Consider the following 20372-nt stretch of genomic DNA (forward strand, 5'->3'; position numbering starts at 1 on the left):
AGTGATACAGAGAAATATTAGGAAGCAGTACTTAATTTGAGCCGGTGGGGAGCACCGGCACTTACTTTTCTGCTTCAGGGAATTACTGCGAGCAAAAGAAACATCTGGGAAAGATGGAGGAAAGAAAGGCGGAAAAGCGTCACAAAGGGAGAAAGCAGAAAGCTGCAAGAGTGAGCTGAATGGGCAGGGAGTGGCTGTAAATAGATAAAAGTGGCGAGAGATGGCTTTGGGGTTACGCTGCCTCAGTAGTCTGCGCTCGCACATTTAAATACAGCAGCCGCGAATTTCAGAGGGGAGCTTAGCATCAGCACGTTTTTATTTACAAATTAACCACTGGGAGAAGGGGAGTATAAGAATATGAAGCGAACGGAAAAAAACGGAGTCAAGAGAGCGACAAGTCGAGATGGCGAACTCTCCTAGAATGGGCGGAGGTGGTAAAGAGACGGAAACTGTACGCGCGGCTGCCAGAGAGGGCGGGGTAGCGCGAGATGAGAGGTTGGTAAGAGGAAGAGGCGCACCCAGGAGAAGGGAGCGAGCGCGCGCCTTAGACAGAAAGCTCCAGGAGGAGCAGCACCTGCCCGGGACACTCGCTGGACACCAGGGACCTCAGGGCGCTGACCCCCGCCCCCGTCGCTAACTTTGTCAGCTTCCGTTGCGAGGTAAGTGCGGTGCGTCAGTGGGATCCCTCCGCGCCAGTTTCCGTACCACCGCCGGAATATGATTTTTCCATTCCCAACGAATGAGGCAGATGGCTACAGGCGAGGCGGAGCAAAGAATTTCTGCACGTGCAGTGACAGGAAGGGAACAGCGGTTTTCAAAGTCGTATGGAGTGTAAATAAAACATTACCACGGATGCAAAGTCGTGACTAATGAAAACGTCCAAAAAAATGCGCCTGAAAAGGCACCAAAAATTTCTGGAGCTTCCTGACTGTCTGCTTAAGGTTGCCAGGCCGCGCAGTGTTATGTGATGAATGCAAATACACAAATGAATGGGATTTGAGATGCAAACAAGCAATGCAACTCGAGGTCATAGTCAAAACACTTGGGGCTTGTGCAAAAATCGGACAAATCCACTGCACAATTTTTGCTGCATGTGTTATACGGAATGGCCAGATTTTACTCCAGGAGATACTGCAAAAAGATTGTTAAGCCAAACAAGAATGTAGAAGAAGGCATGTGAAATAATGTGAAAAAATAATATATTGCTTATAAATCATTTTTCTTAAGCCTTAGATATGTTAACAAAGAAATTCGAATGGGCGAACAGCCCTTAAAAATAAATCGACCTTTTGTGGCAATCTAAACTGACTAACTGATTTTGATTTAAACACAGACTCATCCTTCAAAGTGGAGTAACTTTATTTTTCTAATGCTTAGGATATCACTGCAAACAAGTGCGCATTCGTTGCGTGTTTTGACCTTGTGCAATCTAATTTTTATGCAAAAGTAGGAGAAGTGACGTGATGCCTTTGCACTTTTTTGCACAACTGCGAAGTTTCTGTGGTATGGCCCTGGTGTATGTAACACTTCCAGATGTGAATCTAGGCGCATGGTACATGGGTATGAAACTCATGAGAGGAAAAACAAAAAAAGAAATCGCGCAGTGTGAGTGGGAAAATGAGTGAAAACAACACAGGAAGGAAAAAAACATGGTCAGTAAAAGGGTATCACAAAGGAGGAAAGGAGAGAAAAGAGCAGCAAGGGGAAAAAAACAAAGGGACAGAAAAACAAAAGCCTCGCACACAGCCAAGAGTAGTTTTATGTTTCTTTCACAGTGGGGACACTGGCTCCCTATTTGCCCATTATAGTGGAGGATTTATTCACAGTTCAACTTGAGCTGCCATAATCAGGCTTACCTTGGAATGATTTATCAGCTGACACATGCTTTGCTCAGACTGTTTTATCCAGTAAACAAAAGAAGCGAGAGAATATGAATGGGGGAGAAAATAAAAGGCACAAACAATAAGGAAAGGAGGTATAAGCGAACAATGTTAATGAAATAGAGAAATCCAAGCTAGGAAGGAAATATAAAGAAAGGAAAGTAAAAGCTGTGAGAAAATGAAAAAAGAGAAACATGAAAAAATTAACAAATGAGGTAATAGATGGGTAAAATGAGGGCTTTAAGAGGGACCTGTCCAGTCTCAGACCCAGCAGTAATTAAAAATAACTTTGAAACGGGTCCATACCGAACACTTTATTCTTGAGCCTAACTTTATAAACAAAAAATACTGATCGATTTCTTAACTATGAATCTAAAAAGCTCTGAGGTAATTCATGGGAGTGACGCAGTCCCTGTTTACATTTCATGTTTACTTCTTCTTACCTGGCCTAAGAGTATTTGTTTTTTTCAGATGCTGTGTCTATAATTTTTTCATGCAACGTATGACTCTTGTATGGCGTGTACTCTGAGCTAATTCTTATCCAGGGGTCTGGGTAAGTTTTTGGTTGCGGATGGGTGTCTATGACAGAGTACGGTTAAGGGCCCTGGATCTCTTTCTGATGGCAGGGAAATGTTCTCACTTTGCTTGTCAGTGGGTCATAAAAGTGTTAGGACTATATGCACATCCAATCCTTGGCCTCCCTTCAGAGCACAGAGACTGATGCTCTCATATGTGCCAGTTGTAATTTTTATTCTTTGGCTCAGTGTGTCAGCAACAGACACAACTTTTGCAGTATTGACAGTGCCAAAGGGCAAGAAAATGCACAGTAAATAGTTGATTGAGGATGCGGGAGGTGGAGGAGGTGAAATGTAGGAGGTAGTGGAAAGACAGTGCTGAAGAGGAAAGAGATGACTTGTCAGATTTGCAGAAGGGGGATTTTAGAAATATGTGGGCCCTAAAAAGGGCACAAGTACTTAACAGTGAGAGACTGCTGAAGAAGACAGTGGTGTGAAGGGTAGAGCAGGAGTGATCGAGGCACTCTGGAGACCACTTACCCTGCTCACATACCTTTGAAATTTAAGGTCTCACATTTTCAGAATAGGAACATTTCCAATTTTGGTTATTCACTACAAAATCATAATTGTTACTAATTTGACAGTGCTAGCAAGAATTGGCAACACCCATAGGTCCGGCTTAATTTATGTAAATGTGTGTTATGTGACTATAATGCAATAATAGAACACTTACATTGAAGCGCCCAAATGCTCTTCAGGAGAATTTTGCACCACCTTGTAACTGCTAATTAGTGCGTGCATATTCACCATCAAAAAACAGCACCTTCACTCAGTTACTCAACAAAATGCTCCACATAGGGACGAAGAGTATTTATTAACTGAGTAATACTAATAGTATTTGGGTTTTTTTTTTCCAGCAAGAGCTTGCTGCCAGAGATTGTCAGTTTGTACATCGCAGACGTTACGTTTACAGTTAGCAGTGTGAATGATACTTATTTTATCAAATTAAAAAAGGTGAACGGGTGGATGGATGTGACCTTATATGACCTGTAGTTTGGACAGAGTTTTAAGAAGTAAATACATAACCCAAATGAGACGATGCTACAATTGGAACACATTGTGTGAAGGATGTATACACAGAATTGGAAACGTGTGTGCTGATTATAACAAAATGATCTCTGCAGCAGGTTCATTGACCAAAAATGTGCTTTAGATCAGTGGTTCCCAACTTTTGACTTCTGTGGACCCCCATGTTATCATTAGTGGAATCCACGGACCCCCCACTGAGGCATTACTGGAAGCGGGCACCTAGGCCTATACATTGACGATGATTTGAGCCTCAAAACAATACAGAAAAATACAGAAACAAACATTCCATCAAACATACACAAACAATAACACAGTTTATCCAATTTGCAAACAAAATAAAAAAATTAAACTTAATAGGCAGGTTGGAGCTTGTATACAATCAGTTGAAGCCACACATAGTTCATAGTATATTCAGTTTGATGAATATGTACTGCTTCCACAAATCAATTTGAGGATACTAATTTAATTTTTAGCCTTCAACCTCAAATACCTTGACATTTACAGTACGTTTTAAAAAAAATTAATTGTACATTTAGCCACTTTATTTATTTTATTTACACTTTATTATTCTGATAATATTAGTTCATTTTGGAAGAAATCACAGACTCCATGAGGAGGTTTCATGACACCCAGCGGTCCCTGGAGCACAGGTTGGGAACCACTACTTTAGATGCACTAACCCAGTGAGATAGCTTATTGGGACACACAGTTTGAAAGTGTAATGGACTTTTATACATAGTTTCTCATGTGGCAGTAAATGACAAGAAATGGCGAAAGGTGGCAGGTGCTTGGATTGCAATGCGCTAGGGGCAATTTCAGATATCAAAAGCACTCTGAGTCATCACATTTAGGAGCATATTTAGAAGCCTCTTGCGCCACCTTAGGGCTGCCGTAGCATCATTTTTTGGATGCTAAGTCAGCGATGTGGTGGCGTTTCTGCCGCGCAATATTTACAAAGTGGTGCAATGCTTGCATTCCGCCACTGTGTAACCCCTTGCGCCACATTATGCCTGCGCCAGGCATAATGTATGCAAGGGGCATTCCGGTGCAGAGTTACCATATTTCACTGCTCCATTTTTTCAGTCATTTTTAACGCCTGCTCAGAGTAGGCTTTATCAGGACGCACCCATTATATTCAATCGGCCTCCTTGTGCTTTGCTGCACTAGTGTCAACATTTTTGACGCTAGTGTAGCAAAGCACCACAATAGCGTCAAAAATGTTGACGCTATTGCCCTAACTACCACCAAGGTGCACCGTATTGTAAATAAGGCGCAACCATGGTGTAGTTAGGTGCCTGTGGGGGGGGGGGGGCAAGAAAAGTTTTCTTGTAAACATGCTCCTAAATTCTTTATCTCATAGATCCACTTTATGTAGGTAGAAAGCTGATGTTCGTTTGCCTTTTTATTTATTCACCACTGAAAACGCAAGTGAGGCGCCTCGGCTCTAACAGTGCTTTTTTGCTTGCTCGTGTTCCAGCTACAAAAGCAGCCACATGACGGCACACTCAGTTTATGCCTCCCATGACCCCCGCCGCCGCCACCGAGAACCATCTATGGGAATAAACTATGCCGCGGACAAAACTCACAAATGTGGGGCGAAGAGTCGCCGCGGCCGCGCCTCCCCCCAGCCCACACTCCACACGCATACACACTCTACACTTTGGAGTCGAGCAGCGCTTTAGTCGGCAAGTCGTTTTCCTTGCTGCACGGCCAGATGAAAACACAGCGAGTGCACGATCCCTTTAAAGGCGGAGGAAGGTGCGGGAAGGGGCGAGTTTTGCTGGCAGGACAAGGACCACCGACGGTCACTAGAGGAGAGGGTGGGGGCGCTTCGGATTCGAAGAGGCGCTTCACTGGGGTCACAGGAAAAGTTCTGCAGCCAGGAAACAGGCGACATGTCGTCAAGGGGCTGAACTGACTCCGGTAACGTGGGTTTAGATGCCTGGCTCATCCGTTTGTCCTTGTGTGATCTACGGCAAAGCACCACTTGGTAGTCGCGTTTTCAGATAATTTGTGTTTGCCATTTACCGGGTGAAATGAGCTACACACAGCTTCTGTTTGTGTCTACACTCTAAGTCGGTCACCCCTCGACCAGGGCGGGGAAGGGGGTTGGGGTTGACGCGTGACCGAAAGCAATAATGACGAATGCATTTTTCCACTTTAGGCTTTAATTCTATCGCTCGTGAGACGGGGCATCACAAGCTTTGCAGTGTAAAAGGAAATAGCTGTGTTTCCAGGATTGGCGATTCTATTATGATTCTATTATTTTTTGGCACGTGATTTCTTCTTTTGAATTTCTATAGTACTTGGTAATATACACCAAACCACGCGGTGAAGTCCATGATTATTTTTGAAATATTGTGGGATTATTTTTGTGTGCGGTGTGCTCAGAGTCATACCCATTTCACGATCACCATATCCCTGTACCTAAATACTATAGAGGATAGCGCCTAGAGGCGATCCAGTTCTCAAGTCTGAAAAGGCATTCGCTGTCACTTACCAAGGCCTAAATGGAATGTATGAGCAAAACTGTAAAAGACAGTGATCAAATTAGTCATTGGGCGCATTGCTTTCCCTGAGGTCTACGTGTCGCTATTTAAAACTCGTGACAGGACCGACTCAGGCTTTCACCGTGCTTCAATCGATAAAAAGAGTACAACTGATCAGTTAGAGAGTGTCCAGGGTCAACTGCATGATTGGGGACATTTAAGTTATATAACTGACAAAAAAAGTTGTCCATGTTCAAATGTCTGTGGCAGTGTTTTCAGGGAACATACTTTGTTGTCCACTAGTTTACTCCAAATATGCTAGAGAGTCACACATTTAAATTAGATTTCTCGAGAAACAAATATACATTAATAGCCCCCTTTGTTAAGTCCTCAATTGTTTTTTTTTTAAATAAAATATGCAGGTTATTCAGAAAGTGGCAAATTTATATTTATGTGGAAAATGATGTGGCACCGAATCGCATAATTCCAGTGGCCCTGATATTAACCTAAAACCTAATACTCTCACATACATATAGAATGACATAAAAATCACCTAACTGGCAAAGATGCCTCAAAACATAACAGCTATCTGAAGCTAAAAAAATGACAACCCAAGTGGAACAAAACAAACGTCAGAGTCCTTTGCACACACATTCATACACGTATTACCCAATGCAAATTCATAAAACGATCTAATTTCCCACTATTCAACATCACTTACACTAAACTAGTCTGACCTAATAGAATACCAGCAAGTATTGCTCACATTCAAACATTTCAAAACACACTCAAGTACAGTGTCGTCAAAGCACTTTGAATTTGGTAAACAAAAAAAAGCACCCAGAACCGGGTAGACCTCCCTGATTCCAGATGCATTACAGGACCGTACAGCTGTTAGTAAGCACTGACATAACAAGGATGCCATGGGCCTTAATGCACCCATGTGAAATTGGACAACCTTTCCCCGTCCAGTAGTAAAAACATCCATAATTTGGGTGCAAGGGGCCCCAATGCCATAGCCCCGGGTGCACTGCACCACCTGTTAGTAAGTGCTATACAATGCACATAACTTCTGTATCCCCCCAGTTTCCCATCTCATTACACCTTTAAGACACTCATTCCCTGAGAAACATCACCTGGTTTCCATTACCTCTTCCTTTCAGTCTCTGACTCCTGTCACACTATTTTCCCTTACCTCCCCTGTCAATCTCCTGCCTTCATCTTCTAGCAGCTCCACTCAAGCTGCCACTTTAATGTCTCTTAATTTTACTACCTCTATCTTTTCAAGTTTCTGCTTCAGCTCACTCAAGTTTCTGGTCTTCCTCAACTCTCCTCCCTTTGTATTTCAGTGACTTACCTTTCCCGCCACTCTGCTATCTCTCTTTCCCATCACAATTCTTCACTCATTCTCTTGAGCCCCTGTCCACCCCGTCTAACTTTCGTATCCACCTTGCACTAGTTGGCTTCATTCCTCTCCCCCTTCCTTGTTTGACTCCTGTCCTCACATGGCCACTCTCTAACGGTCTCCATCTCATACTCTTTTTTCCCATTCTTTGACGGTTCCCTTACTGACTGTCCCAATCCTTTTGGCCCTCACTTCCTTTCTCCTTCCATTTCCCCTTTTCTTTCTAGCTGTTGCTTCTTTTCCCTTGGTGCACTTCCTTGGCTTTTCATGTTCTTTCTGTTTATTTCACATCTGGATTCTCATCCATAGCGCCCTCCACCGCATTTGTTTCTACCATTATTTTTCTTTCTCTCTCCTTTTCACTTTTATCTCTTACACATAGTGTAGGAAAGTGCCATTGTTGGCTTGGTTACCCCCCACTTTTTGCCTAGTGTTGATGCCAACTTTGATTGAAAGTGTGCTGGGATCCTGCTAAACAGGCCCAAGCACCAGTGTTCTTTCACAAAATCTGTACCTTTGTTTCCGCAATTGGCACAACCCTGGCCCACAGTTAAGTCCCTTGTAAAAGGTACCCATGGTGCCAAGGGCCCTGTGGCCAGGGAAAGTCCCCAAGGGCTGCAGCATGTGTTATGTCACCCTAGGGGACCCCTCACCAAGCACCTGCACACTGCCTATGCAGCCTGTGTGTGCTGGTAGGGAGAAAAAGGCAAAGTCGACATGGCACCCCCCTCAGGGTGCGATGCCCTCAAACCACTGCCCGTGGCTTAGGTAAGACACCCCTCTAGCAGGCCTTACAGCCCTAAGGCAGGGTGCTCTATACCACAGGTGAGGGCATACCTGCATGAGCAATATGCCCATACAGTGTCTAAGTCTATTCTTACACATTGAAAGTGCAGTGCAGCTATATTGAGTACATGGTCTGGAAGTTTGTCATAATGAACTCCGCAGCTTCATAATGGCTTCACTGAATACTGGGAAGTTTGGTATCAAACTTCTCAGCACAATAAACCCCCACTGATGCCAGTGTGGAATGTAGTGAAAAATGCACATAGAGGGCATCTTAGATATGTCTCCTGTATGTTAGCCAAACTTCTAGTGCAGGACTGAACAGTCTGTGCCATCCTACCACTTTCAAACAAGTTTCTGACCACATGGGGTGAGAGCCTTTGTGCTCTTGGTGGTCAGAAACAAAGCCTGTCCTGTGTGGAGGTGCTTCACACCTCCCCCCTACAGGAACTGTAACACCTGGCAGTGTGCCTCAAAGGCTCAAGCCTCTGATTATAGTGCCCCAGGGCAGTCCAGCTAGTGGAGTTGCCCGCCCCTGGACAAAGCCCCACTTTTGGCGGCAAGTCTGGCTAGAAAATTAGGGAAAACAGGGAGGAGTGACCACCCCAGCCAGGACTACCTCTAAGGTGTCCAGAGCAGAGGTGACGCCATCCCTGCAGAATCCTCCATCTTGGTTTGGAGGACAGGGAGCAATAGGATTAGGTTTGTGCCTCCCTCCCCAAAGGGAGTGGGCACAAGAAGGGTGTAGCCACCCTCAGGGACAGTAGCCATGGGCTATTGCCCTCTGACCCCTAAAACACCCCTAAATCTATGATTTAAGGGCCTCACTGAACCCAGCTCACCAAATTCCTGGCGACCTGACAAGAAGAAGGACTGCTTAGCTGAAACCCCCAGCAGAGAAGAAGAAAGACGACAACTGTTTTGGCCCGAGCCCTACAGGCCTGTCTCCTGCTTCAAAGTGGGACCAGCGACCTCTGCCAAGTTCCTCAGGATTGCCCTGCATCCAAAAGGACCAAGAACTCCTGTGGACAGCAGCCCTGTCTAAGAAGAAGCCAACAACTAAGGACTCCCACTTCACTCCGAATGCGTGAATCCTAACCACTCTGCACCCGACGCCCAGGGCCTGTGTCCAGGTGACCCAACCAGCTACAGAGGATTCCCTGGCGATTCTGAGCAAGTGCCCACCCTGGGTTGACCTCTCCACGCCAAAGCCTGCAGAGGGAATTGCGAGGACCCCCCTGATGCGAAGCTCCGGAGCTACGAAGATATCTGACACCTAAAGGCACACTGCACCTGCAGCCCCTGGCCTTGGAGAACCCGACCTCCAGTGCAGCAACGTTCAGCTGGCGGCCCTCCTCCCTGTCCAACCTGTGGTCTGCCTGAGACGACCCCCTGGACCTCGCCTGCAGCCTCTGAGTGAACCCCCGGGGTCCCTTCATAGACCAGCATTGGGAGCCTGACGTCCTGTTTGCACCCTGCACCCGGCTGCCCCTGTGCCGCTGACGGTGTGTATTTGGTGCCTACTTGTGGCCCCCCCAGTGCTCCTCTAATCCCCCCTGGTCTGCCCTCCAAGCCGCAGGTAAAGGCAGGCCTGATTTTGAGTACCTCCTGTCTCTCTAGGAGCCCACGTTAAGTTTGCTCATCTTTGACCTCTGCACCCGGCCGGCCCCGTGTTGCTGGTGGTGGGTGTTTGGGGTCAGTATGAACCCCGACCAGTGGACTTCCTAAAACCCAGAGACTGAAACTGTATGTTGAATACTTACCTGCAAATCGACTAACTTTTCTTCCCCCCGGGAACTGTTTGTGAAAATTGCACTGTCCATTTTTAAAACAGATTTTTACCAATATTTGAAAAACTGTATGAGTTATCTATTTCAAGCAGAGTACTGTTGATACATGAGTGAAATACAAACCTATTGAAGTATTTACCTGCAACTTGAATTTTGTGGGCCTAAAAATAAATTAAGAAAATATATTTTTGCATATAAAAACCATTGGTCTAGAGTTAAGTCATTGAGTGTGGGCTTCTTCTATTGCCTGTGTGTGAACAACAAATGCTTTGCACTACCCTCTCATAAGCCTAACTGCTCAACCACACTACCACAAGAGAGAGCATTAGATTTTCTACTTTAGCCTCTGTTAAGCCTCTGGGGAACCCCTAGACTCTGTGAACACTATTTCTCATTTTGATATAGTATATACAGAGCCAGCTTCCTACACATAGTTTCTGTACTTTTTTTCACACCCTTTAATCATTTTGCAACCCACAATTGCGTTCTCTCTTCCTTTGCTTTAATTCCACCTTCTTTTTCTTTGTTCCCGCCCCCCATGGTCGTTATTTCCTCCCATTTATCCCCATCTTGTCAGGTCAAGATGACAGAAGCCACAGATGTCACTTTGACATTTGCAACAGGTTTCAGTAACAACGAGAGAAGTGGCAAATGTGTCGCAGGAGCCAGAAACAGCACAGCCAGCGAAAGTATATGCTTAACTTCAAACTCAAATAGACGCTGCATATTCCATTCATAATGGCAAGTTTCATACACACAAGGAACAGGAACTGTGGCAGAAGAAAGGCCACAAGCCTACTTGTAAGGCTAAAACACCCACATTATGCAAAAACAAGCAAAAAAAGAGATATTTCAAAACAGAGACAAAGAGCTTCACATCCCAAGCTGTTTCAGCATCTAATGTTGATTCCCTTACACGTTTCCCTACAGTCAGACTTTTTCTTGATATAAGCAATTGGAGGATAGGCATGACCGAAACCAGACCTTTAGATAGTAGTGTTACCAGTTGCATGGATTTCTTACGGGAAGAGTGCAAAAAGACCTTGAAAAAGGAACAACAAAGGAACTCCCACATGCTGAGCGCGCTCAAATAAGAATTCGTGCTTTGCTGTGCCAGGCATGAAAGCGAGGCTGTGTAGGCCCGAAGCGAGCAGGCACGTGAGGCTTGATTTAGCATAGGCATACAGAGTGACTGCAAGTAATGTGGCTTTAAATAAATACACAGTATGTCAACACAATTTGCATGAATTTACAAACTAGCACAGGCAGAAGTCGTGTAAACTTCTCCCTTCAACACGGGCACAAGCAGGGTAGTAGCAGTGGTACACCAGGTACAGTGGCACCGGAGTCCAGAGACCTCAGATGCGCACTGGACCCCGATTTTGCTACTCCACCAGCAGTCAGACCATTTACGCTGCTTGCGGTAAAGCACATGGCACCCTTGCTACCGCCGAGGGCAGAACCGGGGCGAATTTCCGTCACAAAACACTGGAACACCTCACAGAGCTGGACAACAAACCTCCGAGACACAAACCCGAAAAACAAAGGCAGCCCCAGTACATGCTTCCTTCATGTACACAGAAGGCCCGCCATAGGCAGCAGCAGTGCAAGCTTTCCAAACACTGAAACGGAGAAGCGTGACATCACCTTTCAAATCCACTGTTGCACAAAGAGCATGCAGAATTGGAACCAGGTGTACAGTCCCCATAGAGAAATCAGAGCCACTAATTGAAGTCTTCTTAACAATACAGGTATAGACTTGGAAGGAGTGGGGCGCACCCACTTTGCACAAAACAAATCACGAATAGCAGCTGTGTATGGGCCCCTTAGCCAACAGGTTAAGCATGGTAAGCAAGCAGCAGAGCGAGCCTCCCTCACAAAACAAGGATATGGTGGCAACAGCTATGTTCTTCTTCCTCACCAAAAACAAGCGAGGGAAAGGTTTCTGAAACGCAAGCCTACCTTACCCAAGTTACAACCTGTGCGACTGTGAGGGGATAGTTGCCCACTGCTGCCATGGAGACCCTATCCCACGCTTAAATAGGTAGAGATAATACAGTGTCCAAATGTCAGCATGTTTGCTAAAAGCTAGGACTGCCTGAAGTGTTGTTGCATATTACTTAACAACTATGTGTGTATTCATGCAACTCGATCAAAATATTTCAGGCTCTCATCCTTAAATCTGATAATTTATGTGCAATTCTGTGCATAGGCCCTGATTCAGAAAGGCAATTCACATTCTGGAGTAAGTTTACACTTTAGAGTAAGGTTACTAATTACGATTTTTACAAACTCCGACTGCAAACCTACTACAAATGGGTAAGTTAAATGTCTCTATTCCCATAGTAATGCCATTTGCTTACTCTAATGTGGGTGTGTGATGCTTCTCCCTAGGTGCCTCTCTGACCCTCCCTAGATGCCTTTTACTCCTCTCTAATCCCATCCCCTTTTGCTGTAAGTCTACCCCTTTTACTACCCAATCCCTCCAGTCCTACCTACGTTTGCTACTAGAACGTGTAGTGAAGTGTGCACATACTTTTCAGTCAGAGCATAGAACTTCAGAGGCATAAATATAGGTAATGCAGAGGCGTAAAACTCAACATGTAGGGCCTTATTATGAGTCTGGTGGTCACTAGACCCCCAGACTCACGGTGTTAGTGTGTACCATCACTCCAGTGGTGTCCAACCGCCACATTACGACCCTGGTGGTCCGACCACCAGGGTACCTCCGTCTCTGCCGGCATCGGTTATCCTGATGGCCTGACGGCAGATGCAGGTTGCATTCAGCCAGGGTGCTACTGATTACAACCTGGGTCTCCACCAGCCTTTTCATGGCAGTTTTACTGTCCTGAAAAGGCTGGTGGAGAACAGGTTTAGGGGGCCACAGGGGGCCCCTGCACTGCCCATGTCCGCGGCCTCGGGTGCTGGTGGCCCCTGTGGGCAGCATCATTGCCACCGGCTCGATCTTGAGACTGTGACAATGCTGCCTCCACTTTCCCACTGTGCAGACCGGCAGAAACCTTGGTTTCCGCCCGTCAGACCAGTGCGAAAGTCATAATGGGGCCAACGGGGAGGTCGCCACTACAGTGGCGGCCACCCTGTTGGAACTTTGGTGGACGGGTGTTCCCGTCTGCCAAACTAGTAATCAGGGCTATAGTTTGTCAATTACAATTTGTAGTATGTTTTGTAGTACTTGAAACTATACTACAAAATGCGGTTTGTGAATATTGTCCCTATTGTCAAAGTTAAACGGGGTGCAGCTGGCTTATGAGCTTTTTGGAACTGGGCAAAGAGTTTTCAGAGATTTAAAATAAACATTACTCAGCAATGAACTTGATTGAATAAATGCATTTTAAAAATTCTTTATTTTTATTTTATTTAAATGCACAGGGACCTTGTCAGGGCTAGAAAGTCATTATATACATGATACAGTACAGCAGGGATACTCAAAGTATGGCCCCGCATGCGGCCCTCTTGACCTCTAATTGTGGCCCCATGGTTAATGGCAGCACTGGACTGCTGTACACATGACAGAGAAGGAACATTCAGAAAACCGTGAAATGCACATAATTTATTTACACCTTAACTAAAGTAATAGGAAAAAAGCATAGATGGTGTCCTAGCCAACTTATCTTTGGGAACCCCTTTACTTTTAAAGACATGATAAACTTCTCTGCAAACTTAAAAAAAGTGTGCTTTATTAACATGCATGAGCCGTTTTCCTTAGTACATCAGGTTGTGTCACTGCATTGAGAGACATTTATTTGTAGTGATATTTTTCACACATGATCTTGTAAACAATCATGCTGCCCACATTCGGAAATCAATGGCATTATTAAAAGAAGAGTCATTTGTCAGGTGCACCTTGTGCATAGTCCTGGTTGTTATATAACTGGAACAACATTATAGTTTATTAAATAAACCACAAGAAAAGGTATTGTACAGCGCACATCTGGAACTCGTGTATTTCAAGGACTCTCATGTGATAATGAAGAAAAATGAGGCAAAGTGAAATTAATCAATTGCCTAGGATCACACAATTTGGTCAACTGGGAAGCCAGGACAGATACCAGGTTTTCTGGTTTCACATTTTGCAATTCAGCCATCAGATGAGTCTCTCTTTTCCTCTTGTATTTCAAACTAGAAGTTTATGCTTTGACTTTAATTCTTGGTGCATGAGAATAGAGCATTGGTGGCAGACAGAAGTCATGCAAAGGCTCGGTTTGTTGTCCACATCTGCTTGGCATCCCCCCACCTTTCATCACCCGAACCCTTCCCTGTTGGTTTGGGTGCGGCCCTCGGGCAAGCCACAGAGAGTTCTTTGTGACCCCTGAGGAAATGTTTGTGAGTACCCATGCAGTACAGTATAAGCTTGCAGCAAGCATCATAGTGGGAGCAGGGGCTAATCAACTGCAGTAGGCAAGTTCAGACCTGCCAACTCACACAGTGCCACAGTGTGAAACACAATATAAGCTTTTTGCACCCGGCGAGGAACCAATATCACACTGTGGGAAGGAAAACGAGCTGAAAACCACTGTGCTTTGAACTGCTGATGCCCATTAAGGGGTGTGAAAATAGCATTGTATATCAGCATCATCCTCAGCAATATATATTTTTTTCTTTGGATGAGAGGGATTGGGGCAGGGCAAAAAGTGCCTTGTAGGTACTTCTTGTCATAAGGCTCCGACCCTCTAAGGCCCACCCCTCCTCACACGGTAAATATTTTGTTTGAGTTGGCAGGTCTGCAAGTTGTGCTAGTATCTCTTCCCAGGCCAGGACATCTTGTACTTTAGCATCAGAATGAGGTCAGTAGGAACAACAGGGGTGCTTGTTGGAGGGCTTAGGTTCTCTAGCAGTCTGTTCCACCCTGGAACAGGCCTCCTCACTGAGACCTTCTGTTGGCCTATGGTTTCCTGTGTCCTCCTTCAGTCTTCAGACGAGTCGCTAGATGAGAACTTGTAAGAGATGCAGCAGGTCGGTATTGGATACCACCCCACCTCGGATGGGGCGCACAAGTTACAGACCGCCCTGAAGAAGGGTCTCCATCTGAGCATGCTCGTCTTAGCAGCTGGAGTCCTGCATCCTTTTAAAATGTACTTTATGACCTGAGCCGCAGGGAGCGGGGAGTGCCCAGCTCTCATTGGGGCCTGCAGGGTGTTTGTTACATCCATGCCTCAGATTTACACCTTTCTCTGTCCGTGACAGTGAGAGCGAGGAGTCTTTGTGTTGGGCCCCTCTTAACAAGCAACATTCAATCAACAGTGTTTGTAACTTTCTGCTCGGGAAAACCACAAGGCAGTCTAACTGTAACTGCAAGCATTCTGCAGAGGGCACTTGAGGGCTGATGCCCCCCCTACCCCTCGTCCCCATTGGGAACCGTGGTGCCCCCACGTCCGCTCCCCCTCCTACAACGCGGGTACCTCGCCCTGTTTTATGCCACTGAACACCACAGAGCCCCGTTTTCAGAGGTTTAGGTAAGTTCACTGCTCACAGTCATCAGCTGTGTGTACCAGTTCAATTTCGCCATTTCATAATATTTTAGTGCCTTGACTTGGAGTGTCGCATGTACTGCTCCATTGGTCTCTTTTAAGTTTGATGTTCTGTAAGTGTCTGACAGTGTCAGTTGTCTGTCAGTATCTGTGGCGTTGGACAGTTGATTTCAGCCACAGGGTGTCTGGTACCTGATGGAGGTGGCTGTTTTCAGAATGTCTGTTCATGGTTACTGCTGTGGTGCTTGAATGTGCTTCTTGGGCTTCAGGTGCCTGGAAGTTTCTGGTTGTCCTTAAGTGTCTGTTGGTCTCAGGAGTCTGATAATTTCTCAGTGTGTCTGCATTATGTTGATGATAGGGTGTGTTGTTAGTTTATGCGTGTCTGACAGTCTCAGTTGGACTCTTGATCTGAAACATGCAGGTTGGTCACAGGGTCTGATGATGTCTGCTGCTCACTAGATATCTAATGGTGTTGGTTTGTCTTGGAGTAATGGTAAGTCTCTGGCTTTCTGTTAGTGTCTTTTGTACCCTTGGTGTCTGATAGTATCGCAAGGTATACAAATGGTTGACACTGTTTTTTTTTAATAGCATTCATTGGTTTATTAATGGCAGTGAGAGGCTGTTCATCCTGGTGACTGATGTTTTCAAGTCATTGAGTGCCTCTTAATGTCATAATGCCTGTTAGGCGTTGGGTGTTTGTTAGTCTTTGGTTATCTGATAGTGACTATTAGTCTTTGGAATTTGGATGTGCTGGTTGGTGTCTTAATCCCTGATTTTATTTGTGTCCCTAACTGGTCATTGTTAACCAAGTGTCCAACTATTCAGTGTCATTTGAGTACATGGCAATCCCTGAGTTCTGATATGCTGAGCCACAAGTGTTTGCTAGTCTCTGGTATCTGGCAGTCTTTAGGTCTCTGATTGTCACATGATACCGAATAGTCTCTGGATGTTTGATAGTGGGTGCTGTACATTTCAAAGTGGCCAGTGGTCTGTGAGTGCCAAGGGGCATATTTACAAGCCCTTAGCGAGATTTTTAGCAACGCTCCGATGGCACTGTGCACTGCGCCATATTTACAAGGCGGTGCTAAGCCACTTTTTGTGGCTAAACACTGCCTTGTAAATATGGGCCCCTCCAATGGAGTTTTCTTCGGCAGAAGGGCGTGCACTGGGTATTGCAGTGGGCGTCCCACCGCAACACCCATTTCTTTTGACGCTGCCCCAGATTTACAAGGAATCATGATTCTGAGGCAGCGACAAAAAATAACACCACCCCAGGGGTAGCGTTAGCATTCTGCAGCACACATATAAAGAGTAAAAGGCCATTAACGATTGCTTATGTGCAGGAAGCTGTCCCTTCCTGCACATACACAATCATTCAATAATGACGATTTGCTACTTCTATGTGTGCTGCATTCTACAGCACACATAGAAATGCCAAATCACAATTATAGATTGTTTATGTTCAGGAAGGGACACCTTCCTGCACATAAACAATCATTCCCTTCAATGCAGACACCCTTGCACTATGGTGCAAGGATGCCTGCGTTGGTGCTGGCAGCTAAATTTAGCGCCAGCGCTAGGGGAAACACAGGGGTGTGCTGTATATTTGTAAATACACTGCATCCCTGCGTTTCAGAACTGACGCAGCATGGTGCTGCCAGTTTTGGTGCAGCGCCACGCTAGTTCCATGTATATATGCCCCCAAGTGTTTAATAGTCATTGGTGATCTGTTTGACAGTGTCTGTTAATCTCCATGTGCCTTGTAGTGACTGTTGATCTAAGAGTGTCTGTGTGTCTGGTGGTCTTTGTTTGTCTTTCAGTCTCTTGGTGTTTGCTTGTATGTTTTGTTCTTTGAGTGTTTTAAAGCCCACTAATGAGTCAGTGTTTTTTTGTTCTGGTTAATATCTGGTAGTATTTTGATCTCGAAGTGTTTGATAGTCTTTGGAAGTCTGATGGTGTCTATTAATCTACATGTGTCTTTTCTGGGTACCATCTGTGGGTCTCTGAATGTCTATTAGTGTCTTGCAGTTTCTGGGTGTCTGAGAGGTAGTTATTCTTTAGAATCATATTACATTTGATATCTTTTTACCTTCAGTATCTCAGCGCCTGGGTGTCTCTGGGCACCAAACGAGTTTGTCAGTTTTCAGGTGTTGTGTACTGTCAATTGATTAATGAGTGTCTCATTGTGTGGTCATCACCTCGTGTCTGATAGTGTCTGTTAGTCTCCAGGTATCTTGAAGTCTAAGTGGCTGATTTTCTCTGTCTGAGATTGTCTATTAGTAATTAGGTGTCTGGTAGTGTCTAATGATCTGTGAGTGTCTCCATTTCTCCTGGTTTCTGTGTGTCTGGTGGTATCCATTAGTGTCCAACTGTTTGACACTGCCTGTTGATCTCTGAGTGTCTCAGCTTTTGGTTGTTTCTGTGTATCTGGTAACACAAGTTAGTCTGCAGATATCTGTCTATTGCTTGTTAATCTCTGAGTGTCTCTGTTTTTTTTGTTTTTGTGCATCTGAAAGTATCTGTTAGGTTAGTTAGTCTCTTAATGTCAGATATTGCTTGTTGATCTCAGTGCCTCGTTTTCTGGTGGTTCCTGTGTGTCTGATGTCATTATGGAATCTCTAGTTGGTTTGTTTTGCATGTTGATCTCTGAATGTTTGAAAGTATCTGTTAGTCTCCAACTTCCTCGTATTGCCTGTTGGTCTTGGAGTGTCTTAGTTTACAATGGTTTCTGTGTGTCTGATGGTGTCTATCAGTCACCAGGTGTCTGGTTTTCAATGTTGATGTCTTAGTTTCCCAGTGTTTTCTGGTTCAGTGCATCTGAAATTACCTGTTAGTCTCCAGCCTTCTGGTATTTCCAGTTGTTCTTTGAATGCCTCAGTTTCTTGTGGTTTATGTATATGAAGTGTTAGTCTCCATGTGCCTGGTAGTGTGTATTGATCTCAGAGTTTCTATTCGTTTATGCTTGTCTCATATTGTCGGTTAGTGTTGAGGTGCCTGGTGTTGCCTGTTGAGGTCTGAGTGTCGTGGTGTCTGCTTGCCTCTGGGTTTTGCCTGCTGTCTCATTTCAAAGCTTCTCTCCTAGTTAACCCTAAGCACCTGGTTGCATGCAGTTCCAAGCCACCAGCATGGTGTGTAGAATACTTTCTTCCATCATTCTCCAGCATCCTTCTTGTTATGGCTTCTTGGTGTAGGTGTCATGAAGGCAGTGCGAAGGAGTACAGAGGTGTGTGTAACCCTAGCAACAGAGGAGCAGAAGCAGGGCTGCAGACTGCATGGCCTCTACAGTCTTACAGCATGCATGTAATGGGCAGAATAGATGGGAACAGGTGGAGCACAGAGTCAGAGTCCAGATAATCCAGAAAAAGGAGATAAAAATACTGCACGGTTAGAATAACCATGGAAGAAAGACTCACATGGACATCAATTAGGAGATGCTGAAGGCTACATGTGCTACCCCTGCCTTGCCGGTTGAGTCCCCAGTTACTATTGCTTCTACCCCGGATCTCAGTCATGAAAGTGGCAGCAGTAAAATAAAGTAATTGTGACACTAGAAGCTCAGTTTCTTTCATTAGCTTACATTTAGTGTTTAATTTGAGCCAGTGGTTACCAAAACACAGATCAGACAGACGAAGGAAGAGAAAGATGGCAAAACCGTTGCAAAGGGAGAAACCAGGATCCTGCAAGTGTGACATAAATGGATAGGAAGTGTCTGGTAGTGGATTATAGAGATATAAGGTAGTTTTAAAACTACCAGACTTGGTATTTCACGGGCTAATGTGTAATTGCACCGGCAGATGGCCTCTGAGCAGAGTTTCTGGCACAGCACTCTTTCTTTTTTAGATTAGGCACTGCTTTAGATCCTTGTGCTAGCCCTTGCCAAACAGCTTCAAGTGTTAAAAATGCTACAAAGGGTTAACCCTTTGATTTAATCAGTGGTCAAAGAGTTGGTACATGTTGTCACTGCTGCTGCCCACATCATTCTGGTAAACAAAGTTCTATGAAGACCTGTTTCTGAAACCAGAGCCCCCGAGAAAGTAGGGTTAGGGTAGTGCAGTAGAGACTTCCGTAGTATTCCATATTGGAATAATATAAGCCATGGACAGTATGTCAAAAATTAATTCCATAGGTGCAAAGAATATAGAGCACTCAATGTAAATTCGGTGCACCTAATAATGTCTCACAATGGTACTTCCCTCATCAATGGTAAATGCCCCAGTGACAAGGGTAGCTTGAGCCATCTGGACACTGTAGCTGCTTCCCTCACAGCTGTAACCCACTGAGGCCATCAGATAGATAATTTGACCCCAAAGTTCTCCAAGTTTGATAGCCTTCATTGTTCCGGGTGTTTTTCTTAAGAGCGTTCTTTTATTTGAGATTTTAACAAGTACGGTAGATCAGTTTTTAAAGTTGCCAAAATATTACAAATGTCCATCACCCTAATGATCATAGTAATACAGAATGTCTATGGAAAGCAATATAGAAGAAGTAGAAAAAATCACATCAAACTATGGGGCATATTTATGAGAAAGTGACGCATTAGTTCTGATGCGTCACTTCTCTTGCGTTACTCTTGCCCCACCTGACACCATGGTTGCGCCATATTTATAATATGGTGCACCGTGGTGGTCGGTACAACAGCGTCAGAATTTTGACACTGTTGTGGCGCTTTGCTGCACTATAGTCTAAAATCTTGATGCTGATGCAGCAAAGCATAAGGAGGCCCATCGATTTTAATGGGTGCGTCATTTTAACGCCTGCCTTGAGCAGGCATTCAAAATGACGTGAAAATGGTGCAGTGAAATCTAGTAAATGTCACTGTGCCATTTTTTCGAGCCTCGCTGGGTTGGAACGCCCCCCACGCATACATTATGCCTGGCGCAGGCTTGATGTGGTGCAAAGGGTTGCAAAGTGGCGCAATGCATGCATTAC

General features: G+C 44.9%; 1 protein-coding gene across 4 annotated transcripts in view; it reads left to right on the forward strand.

Moving 5' to 3' along the window:
- The first annotated feature begins 355 nt into the window (after positions 1–355).
- B3GNT8 (UDP-GlcNAc:betaGal beta-1,3-N-acetylglucosaminyltransferase 8) overlaps positions 356–20372 on the forward strand; it is a 105307-nt gene continuing 85290 nt past the window's right edge. Inside the window, exon 1 of one of the 4 annotated variants that reach the window (XM_069207513.1) lies at positions 356–659. The gene's annotated coding sequence lies outside the window, so the exon portion shown is untranslated. Of the gene's footprint in view, positions 660–5170; positions 5243–5279; positions 5475–20372 lie in introns of those variants that run through there. The other 3 variants (XM_069207518.1, XM_069207515.1, XM_069207514.1) reach the window with 3 other exon arrangements.

The sequence above is a fragment of the Pleurodeles waltl genome, chromosome 9 (genome assembly GCF_031143425.1).
Source record: "Pleurodeles waltl isolate 20211129_DDA chromosome 9, aPleWal1.hap1.20221129, whole genome shotgun sequence".
Taxonomy (NCBI): domain Eukaryota; kingdom Metazoa; phylum Chordata; class Amphibia; order Caudata; family Salamandridae; genus Pleurodeles; species Pleurodeles waltl.